The sequence below is a fragment of the Chinchilla lanigera genome, unplaced genomic scaffold (assembly GCF_000276665.1).
Source record: "Chinchilla lanigera isolate Chin_1 unplaced genomic scaffold, ChiLan1.0 scaffold00074, whole genome shotgun sequence".
Classification (NCBI taxonomy): Eukaryota; Metazoa; Chordata; class Mammalia; order Rodentia; family Chinchillidae; genus Chinchilla; species Chinchilla lanigera.
The window spans coordinates 1627518-1643832 of NW_004955475.1; the positions used below are offsets into that span (position 1 = coordinate 1627518).

Below are 16315 nucleotides of genomic sequence, written 5' to 3' on the forward strand. Positions count from 1 at the left end.
TTTAAAAAATATAACATATGGAGCTGGATTGTAACTCAGTGGTAGAATACTTGCCTAGCATCCAGAAGGCCCTAGGTTCCATCCCCAGCTCCACAAAAATAAGTAAATAAACAAAAATATAATATATAGCTCAAAAATCAAAGAAAGAGAAATATAAATGGGCAGGCTCACTCCCAATCCTGTCTCACCTCCATTTAGTTCCTATCCCTTCCCTTAGGTGTTTGCTTTTTTGTTGTTTTTATTGCACTTCTGGGAAGCTAACCTAGGGTCTCCTGCATAGTAGGCAAGCACTCTACCATGAAGCTATATCCCCAGGCCCTCTTCTAATGTTTTTTTTTTTTTTTTAAGAACCAAGGTCTCTCTGTGTTCCCCAGACAAATTAAGCCCAAATTCCTGGGCTTACCTAATTCTCCTGCTTCAGCCTCTTGAGTAATAGTCCAATAGATGGAACTACAGTCACATGCCACCATGCCATACACCAATTTTTAATATTACTAAATATTGCTGAATTTATCTTCATTGTGACTATACTTATTCACAGTCCCACCAATAATATCTGAGTTTCTTTTTCTTTATGTTCTTAGCAATACTTGTTACAGTATTACTAGGCAATTGATTTTTTTTTTTTTTTTTTTTGTCTTTTTGAGACAGGGTTTCACTACGGAGATCAGGCTGGCCTTGAAATCACTTTCTAACCCAGGCTGGCCTCGACACTTGAGGCAATCCTCCTGCCTAAGCCTCCAGAGTGCTGCTGAGATTATAGACATGCACCACCATACCAGCGGCAATTGATTTTTTAAATATAATTAATTTTGTCAATATGTTAGGTATGAAATACTACCAATATGATTGCATATAAATGGAAATTAAACTAATCTCCTTTGCTCAGTGTCACTCTTAATTTTTTTGATAACTAGTAATAGTTAGGTTTTTTTCATGTTTTTTGGCTCTTTTGTATCTCGTCCTATGTGAATTATTTGTTCATAGCATTTTCCTCTTTTTAATTTTTTTTCAGTGCCGGGGAGGGTTTCTTGCATGCTAGGCAACTGATCTTCCAATGAACTATATATCCTAGATCCCTTCAGAGTCTCTTTAAGCAAATATATGCTCTCTCTTTCCCTTTCTCCACAAAAAATATAACTGGCTGGGTGTGGTGGTACATGCCTATAATCCCAGCACTCTGGGAGGCTGAGGAGGGAGGTTCACAAATTCAAGCCCAGCCTAGACAATTTAGCAATTTAACAAGGCCCCGTCTCAAAATAAAAAACAAAAAGGGCTAGGGACTTAGCTCAGCAGGAAGGCCCTGAGTTCAACCCTAGTACCACAAAAGAAGTTATAGTATATACTAAGCTCTTAACTATTTTTGTTTGTGTTAGATGGGGTCTTCCTATATTGCCCACGGTAGCCATGAACTCTTGGGTGCAAGCAATCATCCTGCCTGAGTTTTTTTTTTGTTTTCTCTTTTTTTGCAGTACTGGGGGATGGAACCCACAGCCTCATGTATGCTAGGAAAGTGCCCTACAAATGAGCTACATCACCAGCTCATTAAGCTTTATATAACCATAACATAAGATACTGTTTTTCCTTTTTACTGCATTGTTTCTCATTCTTACTTTGTAGCAAATTGCTGACTATTACAAATAATATTGCATATTTTATCATCTATATTTAAATCCCTGAAGTAAGATTGCTAGAACAAAGGAAATTTGCAGTTTAAAGCTTTTATTCAAGTAATATTAATACATCCAGAAGAGGGCATATAATACATTTGTACTTTTATACGATGCTACCAAACTATCTTCTATGTGCAGTTAAACTCCACAGAAGGCAATTCCAATTTAAAATCTGACCTACAGTATGTGAGAGTAACTTTTTCTCCATGGCCTTGAAAATAAAAATCGCCTTAAAACATTTTGATCTTAAAGACTATGATAGAACCGAGTGTGGTAACGCAGATCTATAATCCTTAGCACATTGGGAAGTTGAGGCAGGATTGCAAATTTGAGCACAGCCTGAGAAAGTAAGACCCCGTCTCAAAAAAGAGCTGGCTATGGTGGCACATGCCTATAATCCCAGCACTTAGGAAGGCTGAGGCAGGAGGATTATCTAAAAAAGAGGCCAACCTGGGCTACACAGTGAGCCCAAGGCCAGTCTGAACTACATAGTGAGACCCTATCTCAAAAACCAGAGCAAAAATAAAATTTAAAAAAACATAGGCTATTGTGATTTTCCTCATGATAGTCCACCCAGTGCTTTCCAGGATGTACTAACACCTTGCTTTTTCCTTTTACTCAGCAGAACCACTCTCTGCAGAGCCAGTTTCTCCCTCATTTTTCACTCTTACTTTTTCAAATACTCTGTCACTGTTCATAATAAAAAATTAGAAAACAAAAAGGGGCTAGGGATATAGCTCAGTATAAAAGTCCTGCGTTCAATCAATCCCCATTACTGCAAAAAAGATAGATGGATATGTAATATAAATAATTTTAAGGAACATATATTTCTTAACATATATTCAAATGAATATCATTAAGTTACTGAGTGCTATATGCCAAACATTTGTAAACTCTCCTTTCTTGCATTTCACCACAAGAACCTTGAGATAAGTAATACTGTTATTTTCATTTTATAAATGAGGAAACTTAGGCCCCCCAAAATTACATAATTTCCAGATAAGGTGCCACTGCCTGTAGTCCCAGCTTCTAAGGAGGCTGAAGCAGGAGGATCCATAGAGGATGAAATTCTGGGGTTACTCTGGAAAAAACAGCAAAATCTTGTCTCTTGCCAGGCATTGTGTCCTACATCTATAATCTCAGCTATTAGGAGGATGAAGCAGGAGCACTGACAAGTTCAAGGCCAGCCTGGGCAACTTAGATCCTGTTCCAAAATAAAAATTTTTAAAAGGCTGTGGATAAAATTTGGTGGTAAAGTGTCTCTGGGTTTGATCCCTAGCACCAAAAATAGAAAAGAAAGTAAAAGAAAAAGCAATTTGACTATGTGAGCACAGCTAGTATTATTTTTTTTAAAAAGAGAGAGCCAGGGCTGGGACTATAGCTGGGGGAGGAGGGTGGCAGGTAGAGGCCGTATCTAGCATGTGAGGCCCTGGGCTCAATCCTCAGCACTAGGGAATAAAAAACACAATTCAATCTAGGCATCTCACTCCCAAACCCATTTCTACCTATTCCTGATAATGTGCCACATAACATGAAGTCATATGAACATACTATTTACAGCCCTGAAATGCATATCTCTCTCTCTCTCTCTCTCTCTCTCTCTCTCTCTCTCTCTCTCTCTCTCTCTATTTCACAACCACATCATATTCCTTGGGAATTCATAACCTAAAACTACCTTTTTTCCTTGCTTATCTTCCTGTTTTACTTTAGCAAAATCACTTCTTCAATTAAAGATGCCCATTTTATGTGATAAAGTTCTGTATCAAAATCTTCTCCAGGCTGGGTATGGTAGCGCATGCCGGTGATCCCAGCACTCAGGAGGCTAAGGCAAAAAGATCGCCATAAATTTGAGTCCAGCTTGGGCTACATAGTGAGTTCAAGGTCTGCCTGGTCTACATAGCTGAGACCTTGCCTCAGCAACACCAAAAAAGGTCGGGCACACACCTGTAATCCCAGCACTCAGTTCAAGGTCTGCCTGGTCTACATAGCTGAGACCTTGCCTCAGCAACACCAAAAAAGGTGGCACACACCTGTAATCCCAGCACTCAGGAGGCTGAGGCAGGAAGACCACTGGGCTCAAGGCCAGCCTGAACCGCACAGTGAGACCTTGTATCAAAAAGACCAAAACAAACAAACAAACACCAAAAAAAAAAAAAAACAAAAAATCCTCATCCCCATCTCCTTTGTCATCAAAATTAAGTAATTTCTATGTGTCAATCACCTACCCTCTCATCCTCAATTAACACTTTATTCTGCCTATCCTTTTATAGCAGCAGCATCCAAAGTACATACTGCCCTCAGGCCAACCCCACCATACTGCTTTAGTGTAGCCTGTAAGAAACAGAAGTTTTTTAAACATTTTTAAGTGGTTGAAAAAAACTAAAAAGTCTTTCACAACCCATAAAAATTATTTGAAATTCATAGTTCAGTGCTCAAAAATAAAGTTTTATAGGAACATAGCCATAATTTATTCATTTATATATCATCCATAACTTCTACAATAGCTGAGTTGAGTAATCTCAAAAGATACTTCATGGCTCACAAAGCCTAAAATACTTACTATCTGGCCTTTTATCACCAAAAAGGTTTGATGACCCCTGCTTTACAATTTTCAAAAGAACTTCATTGGGATTGAGAGTGGGGTGGGGGGAGGTAGCTCAGTGGTACAGCCTCAAGGCAAGTCCTCTAGCACCAACAACAACAACAAAAAATAATTCATCTATTTGACTCAATTACTCCTGAGAATAATCCTGAGAGCTACTTGGTATTAGCCTGAATTCTGAAAATCAGGAAGGTTTGCAGAAGTTTAAAGGCTTACCCAAGTTATAGAGCTGCTAAATGAAGGGGAGAATTCTAGAACTCAAGTTTTCTAGCTCCAAATCCAACATACTTTCTACCAAACTACCATTTTTTTAAGAACCCAACCTCTCCATATTAATCAATGAATTTAGACATTTGGTGCTAAAATTTACCAGATGGGTACAAACATAAAAGCTTTAAATTGGTGGGAAAAATTTCTCAATTGAGATCCTTTCCAAAAGTATATTAATAGAATATGTTACACGTCGTATGTATTACAAATATATATTCTCATTGATTAGCAAAGGAACCCTACAAAATAGGGAGGGGTAGGGCTTTAGTTTAATAACAAGGAAAAGGGTTCTAACAGACACACAAGATCACACTGAGGGAAGGCTAGAATCCAGATTGACTCCGACTCCAGTAACGTTTCCACTGAAGAACTGCCTCTTCTCATAAGGAATGTATCTATTTTTGTTTTGGTTTTCTTAGAAACAAAAAGTAGCAACTCACCCATTTTAAATAGTGAGAAACCTATGATGTAATTCCATCAAAAGAAAAGATACTAAGAATTTTCATTCAGTAACAGCCTGTTTATTAGCCTGGCTTGGCAGCACATGCCTGTAGTCTCAGCATCCTGGGAGGCTGAGGCAGTAGGATCTCAAATTCAAGCCAGCATGGGCAATTTAGTAATTTAGCATGACCCCGTCTCAAAATACAAAAAGAGGTTAGGATAGAGCTCAGTGGGAAGGCACTGAGTTCAATTCCAGGGTAACACACACACAAAGCCAGTTCAAAGAATACATAAGACATTTGGGAAATAAAAAATGGTGAAAAGAGATAGCACAAATCAAAGTCTTTGCCTTCATTGTCTGACCCCTCCCTCAGGGGATACTAGCTGGTCTGTTCTTATTCAAAGTTACCTCCTCAAAGAAGCTTCCTTAGCTACCTGAGCTACAGAAGCTCCTCCCTCAATATGCCCATTCTTCTAAAAGCTTTCTTCCTGTATTTATTTTCCAAAAGTATTTATTTATTCACCTCCCATTATCCTCCACTGTAATCCTTCTTTTTCACCTACTGCTAACATGCCCACACTGGCACACTGTAGGAATCCGATTATTTGTTGAACAAATGGTAGAATCTACAAATACCTTGGGTATGTCACACTGCGATTCACCTGGGCTAACAACTTCAGAGTAACTCATCAGCACCTTTAAAACGTTCCTTAGCAAATGAACCACCTATCTTCAAGAGTTTTTAATCTCAAGGGGCACACGTGCCTGTAATCCTAGCACTCACGGGGCCCAAGCAGGAGGATTTCTATGGGTTCAAGACCAGCCTATGCTAGATACATAGGTATTCTAGGCCAGCCTGAACTATATAGCAAGACCCTGCCTCAGAAAAACAAAACAAAAAAGTTTTTAATCTCTTGCAAGAAACCTTTCAAGACTGTCTAAATGGAAATGCCACCACAGTATCCCCCAAGAACAAAAAAATTAATCTCTTGGGACTAGTGGTATAGCTCAGTAGTAGAGAGCTTCCTTAACATGTAGGAGATCCTGGAATCCATACCCAGCATAAAAAATTATTCTCAAAGAAGCAGTGGACATAATCAGAGCTCAACTATCAACTCATAGGTCTTGGAGCTGAATCAGCACACATTTCCCATGCTTGTTTTAAAATATCTCCTACCAGGCATGGTGGGGCATATGGCTATAATCCCAGATCTTGAAAGCTGAGGCAGGAGGATCCCAAGATCAAGCAGAGCCTGGGCAATTTAGAAGCTTAGTGAGAGCCTGTGTCAAAATAAAAAAAAAAAAAGAAGGGCTGGGCATATAGCTTAGTGCAAAAGCCTTGAGTTAAATCTCCAGTACAAAAATAAATAAATAATAAAACAAAAACATCTCCTAGTTTAAAAATAAATTAATGGCTCTATTTTAATGATGTAACTAAAAGCTGAGATTTATCAACCAATTGTGCTATGCTAATTTTAATTCCTATTTTTACAAGTAAATAAAATATAAAATAATTTTACATTATTCTTAAATGATCAGGATAAGACATAGGTGATTATTGCTGAAGCTACAAATGAAAAGTTTCTGGACAGGGGCTGGGGATTTAGCTCAGCGACAAAAGCGCCTGCATGGCAAGCGCAAGGTCGTGAGTTCGGTTCCCGGTACCGGAGATAAACCAAAAAAAAAAAGAAAAGTTTCTGGACAGTATTGATTGACACACATTTTAGTTAAGAAGTTGCTTCAAAATATTTGTCTAGATTACAGATCTGAACAATCAAAAACAATATAATACAGGCATGACTACTTTTAAAATATATCTAAGAGCCAGGTGTGGTGGCACACATCTGTAATCCCAGCACTTGGGAGACTGAGGCAAGAGGATTGCAGCAAGTTCGAGATCAGCCTGGGCTACAAAGGGAGCTCAAGGCCAGCCTGAACCATAGCGAGACCCTGTCTCAAAATGATAAAAAAAAGAATAATAAAATTAATTGGGATAAATAGTATTTCTATAAAAAATAAAATAAAATAAAATATATCTAGTAGGAATGGGAATGTGGCTCAGTGGTAGAGTTCTTGCCTTGCATGCACAAGGCCCTGGGTTCAATCCCTAGCACCACAAAAAAATACATAGTAAATTTCTGGTTAAAGAACAGATAATTATAGACCAAAACTATTTATTCCCCAATTTTAAACAATGATTCAACCCTATATAAACAATCTACAAACAAAAACCTCTTAATTAAAAATACCTATGTCAATTGTACAAATCAGATACATAAGGGACTGGTAAACTGGGTATTGTGGCACATGCCTATAATCCCAGCACTCGGGAGGCTGAGGCAGGATTTCTGTGAATTCGAGGCCAGCCTGGGCTACACAGTGAGTTGAAGGCCAGCCTGAACTGCCTAGTGAGACCCTGTCTCAAAAAAAAAAAAAAAAAAAAGACCAAAAAAAACCCTTATGTAATCTTAGCATAAGGATTGTTTAGTTTAACATACTGAGGTTTCCTGATCGTAAAAGTTTCACTGACTCATAAAGACCTTTGGAATTTTCCCACACTTCAAATAGAATGCATAGCCTTCAAAAATGCATTTAGAAGCCAAGGCATAGCGGTGTACCCCTATAATTCCAGCACTGAAGGTGGCTGAGGCAGGAGATTCTCAAATTCAAACCCAACCTGGTCAATTTAGGATATTCTGTGTCTAAATAAAAAGTATATACCTCAAAGGTAAAGTTCCATTCCCAGTACCACAAAAAAATGCATTTAGAGAGCCCGGGTGGAAACTCAGATGAGTGCTTAGCTAACATGCACAGGGCCCTGGGTTCCACCCCCAGCACCATAAAAGAATGCATGTAGAAGCATCCCTCCCACCACAACTTGCCAAAAAGTGACTGAATGTCACCACAAATAGCTTTATTTAATATGCACTTATAGACTTGTGTATTACATTTTAAAAACTGCAAATTAATCTGTATGCAAAAGAATAAAGCTGGACCCTTAACTCAAGTCACATACAAAAATGAGCTCAAAGTGGATCAAAGACCTAAACATGAGAACCAAAACTATAAAACTCTTCAAAGAAAATACAGGAGTAAATCGTTGTGACCTTGAAATGGCAATGATTTCTTAGATATAAAACTGAAAGCACAAGAAACCAAAGAAAAAAATAGATAAAATGGACTTCATCAAATTCCAAAACTCTTGTGCCTTAAAACACACTATCAAAAAAGTATAAAGACAACTCACAGAATGAAATAAACTATTTGCAAATCACATATCTCACCGGGGACTAGTATCCAGAATACAGATTTTTAAAAATTCTTACAACTCTGCTAGGCATGGTGGCACACACTTCTCATCCCAACACTAAAGAGGCTGAGGCAGGAGGATTGCCATGAGTTTGTGGCCAGCCTGGGGTACATAGTGAGACCCTGTCTAAAAAAAAAGGAAAAGAAAACCAAAAAAATCTCTTTCAAATCAATAAAAGGACAATCAAATTAAAAATTAGCAAATGAAATAGACATTTCACCAAAGAAGAAATGCAAATAGTCAACAAACACAAGAGAGGATACCCAATATCATTATTCATTAGGGAAACGCAAATTAAAAACTCAATGACACCACATAACACCCACAAGGAGTCTCGTTTTTTTTTTTTTTTTAAGCAAAAAAGCAACAAGTGATGAGGATGTAGAGAAATTGTAATCCGCATATGTTGCTGGTGAATATGCAAAACAGGACAGCCACTGTGAAAAACAGCTTGGTGGATCCTCAACAAGTTAAACACATGAGTATTACATGACCCAGCAATTCCACTTCTAGGTACCCAAAATAATTGAACAGGTATTCTAACAAAAACTTGCACATGAATATTCATAGTAGCACTACTCAAAAAAGCTTAAAGATGGAAACATTCCAAATACATGCATGAATTAATGAATGAACAAAATGTGGCATACCAATACAATGGAATATTATTCAACTGTAAAAGGGAATCAATCACACACCAGTATATGTCTCAATATGGGTGAATTGCAAAAACATGCTAAGTGGAAGAATTCAGACATAACAGATCATCTATACCTTACATCCACTTATGAAATATCCAGAAAAGGTAAATCCATAAGAGACAGCAAAGGCTGAGGAGAAGGGAAAATGAGGAGTGTCTGCTTACTGGGCATAGAACTTCCCTTGGGGTTACGAAAATATTTTGGAACTAGACAGTGGTGCTAGCTGCACAATACCATAAAGTTCCATAACGCCACTGAAGTGTATATTTTTAAATGGTTCAAACAGTAAGTGTGTTATGTGAATTTTATGAGGAGTTTTTGGTTTTTCTTTTGTTTTGTTTTTGCTTCTTGAGACAGGTTCTTACTATGTAGTTCAGGCTACTTTCTAATTTTAAGTCCTCCTTCCTTAAACTCCCCAGTGCTGGGATTACAAGCATGCACCACAACACCTGGTTTATCACACATTTCTAAAAGCTACCATACTAAAACACAGAAAACAATGTACTTCATTTCTATTAAGATTGTTTTGGTGGTGGGGTTGTTTGGGGTTTTTTTGTTTGTTTGAGTCAGGGTCTCACTATGTAGTCCAGGTTAGCCTTGAACTCCTGGCAAACCTCCTGCCTCAACATCCAGGGTGCTGGGATTACAGGCATGTCCCATCATGCCTGGCCTATTAAGACTTTTTCAAAAAGAGAGATGGAGGGGCTGGAGATGTAGCTCAGTGGTAGGATATTTACATACTATGCTTGAGGCCCTGTGTTCAAGCCCCAGAATTGAAAAAAGAAGAGGAAAAAAAAGAAAGTTCAGGGTCTTCCCACTGAGCTACATCTCCACCCCCCCCACCCACGCTTTTAAAGACATGGTCTCGCTAAATTGCCCCAGGAGGACTCCAACTTGCAATCCTCCTTGTAATCCCACTATCTTCTAGAACAGTGGAATTACAAGTATGTATCATCACACCCAGCTTTAATTCTACCTTTGAGATTTAGAGAATTTCTGAATAAATGCCATTATAGATGTCCCTTAGTCATCAAATATCTCAACAGTATCGCAAATTTTGTATCTCAAACAAAAATGGAAAAGACACATTCCTTTAAAAGAATTCTGAGCCCAGGGTGGTAATACAAGCCTATAATCCTAGCATTTTGGCAGGCTGAGGCAGGAGGATCACAAATTTGAGCCCAGACTGGACAATTTATTGATTTAGCAAGACCCTCTCTCAAAATAAATATTTAAAAAAGGGCTGGGGATGTAGGTCTGTATGAAGGCCCAGCATGCAATCCGCAGAGGAAGGAAGGAAGGAAGGAAGGAAGGAAGGAAGGAAGGAAGGGAGGGAGGGAGGGAGGGAGGGAAAGGAAAGGAAAGGAAAGGAAGGAAGGAAAGGAAGGAAGGAAGGAAGGAAAAAAAGGGGAGGGGAACATGAATTCTGGCTTTTACCCAAAAGACATAATCAAGTACATCTGCAAATAGAGCTGGTCTGCGTATAGTAAGATGATACAGAAAGGAAGAGTATTGGTATTTTTTCTTACACATAACCCCTCCTCCTCCTAATACATTTACACAAAAATTTAAGCCCTCTGAGGCTAATTATTTTTAATTCAATTTCCAGACTAGAAATCTGTTAGTAATATACAGTTCTCCTTTTCTTTATTTCTACTATGGTTCTTTACAGCCACTGGCTTTATTATTTACTTGCTAAGCAATGGATAACTTAGTGAAAAGAGAAACTCCTCTAATTTATGGAAGAAGCTTTAGTCAACACTACAGAAATCTAACTTCTGAAACACTACAGAGTAATAATACCAATAAATGTAGACTTTTGATATGAAGATTAACATTGGTTTAGAAATCAGAACTCCAAGGTCTACCACTTATTAGGCCATGTCTTGTTTTTCTGAGCTTCACTTTCTCTTTCAAAAATAAGGAAGAAAATACCTTTCCTGCCTGCCTCCCAACGGAAGTCTAGTAAATAAGATTACATACTAAGCGTGGGAACTCTAAAGAGGGGCATCTTATTTAGCTTAGAGGATGATGCCAGCCAAACGAAGAAAGGGGGAGCAGGAAAGGTTTTCAAGAATTTTAGACCCAGGCATGATGATGCATGCCTGCTACCTCAGCATTCGGGAGGCTAACGCAGGAGGACTGCTAAGTTCAAGGCCAGCCTGAACTACACAGTGAGTTTAAGGCCAGCCTGGACTATGCAGGAAGACGCTGTCTCAAAAAAAAAAAAAAAAAAAAAAAGACAAGAGAAAGAATTTCTGAAGGCAGAGCTAAATCTAGTCCTTCACCTCAGCCTTAAGATTCCAGCCTTATCTCATTCCACTCCCCAAATATACCATGCTTACACTTTCTAGCCTCCTCTAGTTCAAAACTAGGAGACCACTTTGTCTGGCAGAGATGCTATGGATAACTTCTCTCTGTCCCTCTCTCTCTCTGTCTCTCTCTGTCTCTCTCTCTCTCTCTCTCTCTCTCAATCTGACAAACTATGAACATAGTACTAACTTTTGTATCCAAACTATGGGTAGCCATAAAAAAGATTGCATTCTTTCCAATATGATAACAGAACACTAGACATGTTCTCAAACTTGCAACATTTCCAAGAGAACTCAATACACATCAGTAAAATCTGTAAAAAATAATCATGAAAAGTTAGAAATCCGTAACAATAAATCTTGACCCAGAACAGAATAAAACCATCACAGGACATCCTTACCAGAAATGATGTATTCAGAGAATAAAATGTCCAAGTAATGTTGTAATTTAAACTCACACCAAAACGGAAGTGCCAATTTTCAAACGAGATACATTCAAAAGGACCAAAATATCATGTATAATTATTTAAGCACTCAAAATCAGCTTTAGTACATTTTAGCTGTGTTTTAATGCTAGGTATCTTTCCTTTGGATTGTCGAGCTTAAACAATTTTTAAGTTCATCAATCCAAAGGATAGAGATTTCGAGAAGACACCTGTGGCTCTTTGTCCTATACTAAGACCTCGTTAAAGGTTTTCTTGCTATTCAAACTTACTACAATGAAAACCAGGTAACAAAGCCTCCAAGAATAGGATGCAATCATTACTAATCAGATTTTCACCACTCAAAGGCTATTCATATAATTGCCTCAGCAGTAACTCTTAAAAAGGAATAAGCTGTACTACTTGCATCTGTTTGGAGGTTTAGCCTCATTTTAACATCTTTCAACTCCTGAGATACGGAGATACACACGAACAGGACTTCCACCCACACCCCACTACATAAATGTTTCACCACTCTCTAGTCAAACAAAACCTCTTTCCATACAACGAAGCCATCTCACTTTTATCGGATCCCTATCATGCTATCTCCTTGCCATCCCCAACATGTTAGTCACACAACACACACCGCCCCTCCCCAAATAACACCTCTCAATTCCCCGTGAACCTAACACATTCACAAAACCAGACTGCAATATTCCTCACTCTGATCAGTCGACACACACATCACACATCATCTGAACATAAAAATTAAATCCACTCTTTACCCCACCCAATTTCCATCAATTCAAACACTGAAACCTTACTCAACTTCCCACATCCGAAGCGATCTTCTCTTTCAGTAGCCTCAATCTCACTTAAATGATTACTCAGTCCTTTGTCAACCGTCCCCTGGTCTTCCTCTTGTGACCTCCTCTCCTTCCCTGTCCCCTGGTCTTCCATCTGCTCTCAAAGTTGCTCCCCTCCAAACAAAAACGAAAAGAAAAAATGCATCTCAACCTCAAATCTACCCTTCCCCACTTTCTGCCTCTTAATTTTTCTCTCCGCCTAATCCGTCACTTTGACAGCGGCTCCGACAACCCCAAAGATCCCAGTGCAGACTCCTCCAGTAACTACTGGTGATGGCACTCACCTGGCCTCAGTCAAGCTGGCCCCCACTAGGACACTTACTCGGAACAGACTTGGCCGCCGCCGTCTCCCTCCATTCATCCCCGGCCCATTCATCTCTCAGCCCGATCCGACACGCCCCCCGGCCTCCTCCCTCTCTCCCTGCGTCCCAACGCGCCCGGGACCCTCACCAGACTAGAGGCTTTCAAGAAGAGAGACTGACTTTTTGCTTCTTCCTCGCCTTCTCTCAAACCTCCTCCAGCCCCCCGACGAGTCACACCGTAGAACAGAGACATACACACACACAAACACACCGCCGCCTCCTCTATCGCTTCTTCCGATGCTTCTTACTCCCCTCCTCGACGTCTCGGCTCCGCTCCGCGTCGTGTGCGCGTGCGCGTGCGCGCGCGAGCGTCTCCCCGCGAGCCCACCGGGCCAGCTACGGCCGGTAGGTAAAGAGCGGGCGGGGTTAAAGGAGCAGGGTAGGAGCCCAAGCTCGCGCTCGAAGGGAGCTGACCCAGCGCACGCGTACTCCAGCCAGGGAATTCAGATGGGTAGAAGAGAGGGGCGGTGGGGGGCGGGGAAGGGAGGGGAGAAAAGAAGAGGGGGAGGGGCAGCGAACGCCAACGGAGCAGCCCTAACTCGGAGCAGCCCCTATCGCAACGAGGTGCCGAGTAGCTAGCCAACTAGAGCGTGCGCACGCCTCCCCCGCCTTCTTCAACGCAGCGGGAGAGAGGGATGCGCGTCGAGGAGAAAGGCTTCTCCTCTCCAAAAAGAAAATTTCAGTCGGGAGCCACGCATGACATCTCCCGTGTGTTCTGAATCTCTCATTCTCTTCACGGCGGCTTTGCCCTCTCCCTCAAAAGAGAAAAAAAAAAAAAAAAAAAGTCCAAGCACACACTACTTCCTAGCCACGCAGCGCCCACTCTCAATTCTCAGCAAGCCATTCAACGTGGTAGCTCTATTGAAATGTGGTACCCGCCAGCACCTTTTCACCCGCCACCCTAGCTCCCCTTTTTCAACTCCCAGTTTTTCTCGCGAGACTCCTACCTGCGGGCTTTGAGATTAAAAGTCGAAGCACAGATTTACAAATACCGGTCTCTCGGTTACGTTTCGAGGGCAACGGCCACGGCATGTTCCCCCCCCCCCTCAGGACTGCAGTGCGCGCGCGCGGGGGCTGGGCAACAACCAAAGCGGGGATGGGAAAGGAAAGCTATGAAACGGAATTTTGAAGGCCTGTAACCGCTAGGCCTGGGCACGTGCCCTGCGCCTCACAGGCAAATGCAGTGTATCCTGGGAATTGTAGTTTTGGTTTTCACCTTCGGTCTCACTTCCACTCTCAGCGTTACTTAGGCCTGTGACCGGGAGGAGGATTACTGACGCCATTTTGCAGGGAACAATGGCCCTCGGCCCTGGCGATGGCGGGTGGGGGAGGGAGCAATGTTTTAAGGGTTCGGTTAACCTCTCTTGGCCCCTCGGTGCCATAGCAACCCCTTCAGAAACCTGGCCCCGCCCCCTCGCTGCTCTGTTGGGTTCCAAGACTGCGCGCATGCGAAAAGGCTACCTTCCCCTGTAGCTGGCCCTCTCAGTCTCCTACTGTCCATCTACCTGAAAAACTCCCGGGTCCTCTTGCTGGTAGTGAATGTTATCTTCATTGGGCCTTCACTACGCGTTAACTTCTGTTCAGTGGCTTAATTTTAAAACCGCTTCCTGTGCTGCGTGAGGTGCAGTGCAGAATTGTTTCTGTAATTCTCACTTCATCAATCATGGTTTGACAGAGGAAACAGGCTTAGGAGAGAAAATGGACATGACTTATTCAAGTTCACACAACTATGTACAGAGGAATTAAAACCTAAGCCCAGGTGTTCTTTGTCCAGAGCGCAAGCATTTTTCAGCCCCCCAGGGATACATCTGGTGTCCTAGCACCTGAATGAAAACTCCTAAAGGGTAAGATTTCTTTTCCAAAGCCCCTCAGGGCTTAGCAGGATGCCTTGAGAGTAGCAGGCTGTGTGGAAAATACCAGGCTACTCTTCTCAATGACCCAGCTTCATGGGCCTATTACTGGGTTATACCAACCTCTTCCTTCTACAACACCTATTTTTCTTTTCCTGCTATAGATCCCAGCCGTTTCCAGTGGTTTAAAAAGGCACTCTCAGCCAGGTGTGGTTGTGCACGCCCATAATCCCCAACTCAGGTGGCTAAAACAGGAGGATCGCCACGAGTTGAAGGCCAGTCTGGGCTATATAGTGAGTTCAAAACTAGCCTGAACTACATACCAAGACCCTACCTCAAAAAACAAAACAACAGCCCTCTCAACTTTAACTGTGGCTTCTAAGGTCCAAATGGAATGCAAAGATAAGAGGCCTTTAAATCCCCAGCACCACAAAAACACAAACAGATAGGAGGCCTTGTAGACCTCTGTCTTGTTTCTACCCTTTTCCTCTTGAAGATCACCTGTTAATCCCCGTGTTGCTGGAACATGTAGGAAAACCAGAGTGGTAGCACACACCTATAATCCCAGCACTCAGGAGGCTGAGGCAGGAGGATCATTGTGAGTTTGAGACCAGCCTGGGCTACAATGTGAGCTCAAGTCCAGCTGGAACTGCATAGCAAGACCCTGTCTCAAAAAAGAGAAAGAAAGAAAGAAAGAAAGAAAGAAAGAAAGAAAAAAAAAAAAAGAAAAAAAGAAAGAGAAAGGGCTGGGGATTTAGCTCAGCGGCAAAGCGCCTGCCTGGCAAGCACAAGGTCGTGAGTTCGGTTCCTGGTACCGGAGAAAAACCAAAAAAAAAAAAAAAGAGAGAGAAAGAAAGAAAGAAAAGAAAACCAGACCATTGCCCTTAAATAAATTCAAACCCCCATCTTACAGTTGTGACAAGGGACAGGGTGAGATTCAGCCACTTCACCTGTGGAGGTCTTCCTTCATTACAAATTTGAAAGAATAAAGGTGTGATTTCTCCAAATAATACCAGCACTGTACTTTGAGAGTCTCTGTATTTACAATTAGCTGAAGAATGGGTGGGATTTCCCACACTCCTTTCCTCACACTCCTGAAGATAGTCTTTTCCTCTGTTGAATTATTGACTAGTGTGGGGAAAACACTTGGAAGAGTAGCGAAACTACCATGAAGGGGCAGTTTGAAAGGTTAACAAATTATTCCAAATCTTTGTAGGTCCTGACTCACATGAGATGGTAACTAGAAATTTGTGGCCATGGTTTCTATTTCTCAGGGACGACAGACTCCTACCACCGCTGTGTACATCCACGTTTACAAAACAAAGAACTCAGCTCAAAGACTGTGGCCCTGTCCCTCTGCCTTTATCTCTGAGCCTGATGATGTAATCGACACTGAACAATACTTGAAAATGTGAGCCCTTCAACCTGCTCAGATGTGAACTCTTCCAAGCACTTCTTTAACAGGCAAACATTGGTTCAGTAACTATTAAGTAGTGTGACTTTTA

General features: G+C 41.2%; 1 protein-coding gene across 5 annotated transcripts in view; it reads right to left on the reverse strand.

Moving 5' to 3' along the window:
• Window positions 1-14082, reverse strand: part of Wnk3 (WNK lysine deficient protein kinase 3) — a 200532-nt gene extending 186450 nt beyond the window's left edge. For 2 of the 5 annotated variants that reach the window (XM_013502861.1, XM_013502857.1), the window contains exon 1: window positions 13049-13690. The gene's annotated coding sequence lies outside the window, so the exon portion shown is untranslated. Of the gene's footprint in view, window positions 1-13048; window positions 13691-13907 lie in introns of those variants that run through there. The other 3 variants (XM_013502859.1, XM_013502858.1, XM_013502860.1) reach the window with 3 other exon arrangements.
• Window positions 14083-16315: the final 2233 nt, after the last annotated feature.